Here is a 1,256-nt window from a genome sequence, read left to right as displayed (position 1 = left end):
CTTGTCAATCCAAGAAAATTTACATTGCTGTCTTTTATTAACTCCTGTCTCATTCTCAATCCTTATATCTCTCCTCTCCTCTAAGCCAGAGCCATTTTTATTCCTTATCACTGTGTTTAGATATACACCTACACAAATCACACATAAGCATGACCAGGCCTAATTAACATCTTAGACTTTCAAAATTTAATGAGCAATAACTTAGTCCTGGAATATTGCATAATATTTACTTCTGTTTGGGTTCTAACCTTTTGTGTCTTTTTTTCAACTACAGTTGACATATAATAGTATATATTAGGTTCTGGTGTACAACATAGTGATAAGACATTTATATAACTTACGAAGTGATCACCCTGATAAGTCTAGTACCCATCTGACATCATATGTAGTTTTTACAATATTACTGACTATATTCCCTATGCTGTATTTTACATCTCTGTGACTTTTTATAACTGGCAATTTGTATTTCTTAATTCCTTCACACTTATTGTGTCTTATTTGTGTCTCGATATCTATTTTTCAACTTGTGCCCAGTTGGGACCCCTTGTTTGTTTATTTTTGAAGATCTAATTGGCTTTATTAAGTGATTCATGAATTGAGCTATATCCATCTAGCAAGTAGAATGGCATTCCCCTGGTTTATTTCTTCATCCAAAAATCTTTTTTTCACATCCCATCTTCAAACACTGGGATCCCTTTTTACTTTAAATTTATGCTTCTCTCCTTCCAACACGCTAAGGCCATGCTACTTGTTGAGACAGTCTTATCTACATTTCAGTCTCCATTTTTAGATTCTAATTATGCACTGTCTTACTAATGATCTACCAGCTGGGAGAATATTTCTATGGCTGCATTTTGAAGTACAGTGCCACTAGCTTCCCATATTATTTCATGTTCGTTGCCAAAATTATTCAGCTGACTCATTCTACCTGCTTAACTAGATGTTTTTTAAGCACCCCTCACTACTGCAACTCACCCCCCAAGTCCCCTCAGAGGGTCAGGCTATGCAAAGCCTTATCTTGAAATACATATTCCAGCCTTTTGGTGGGTGTGACCACTTTTGGAAAAAAATAGAGGAATGACTGTTAGTTGTTGGTTCTTTTAAAACAGGGTCCATATTGGGAATTTATTAGTCAAGAGAAGTGGACAAAATGTTAAAAATAATTATCACCCATGTAATACTGGAGTCTATGGATAAGTTCATACTTAATGATTCCAGGATTCAAAAGTTACTCTAGAGAGAACAGGTACTCTTTC

Source organism: Pteropus alecto, unplaced genomic scaffold, assembly GCF_000325575.1.
Source record: "Pteropus alecto unplaced genomic scaffold, ASM32557v1 scaffold103, whole genome shotgun sequence".
Taxonomy (NCBI): Eukaryota; Metazoa; Chordata; class Mammalia; order Chiroptera; family Pteropodidae; genus Pteropus; species Pteropus alecto.
The sequence above is the reverse complement of the archived record's forward strand: the minus strand, read 5'-3'. Positions refer to the sequence as shown.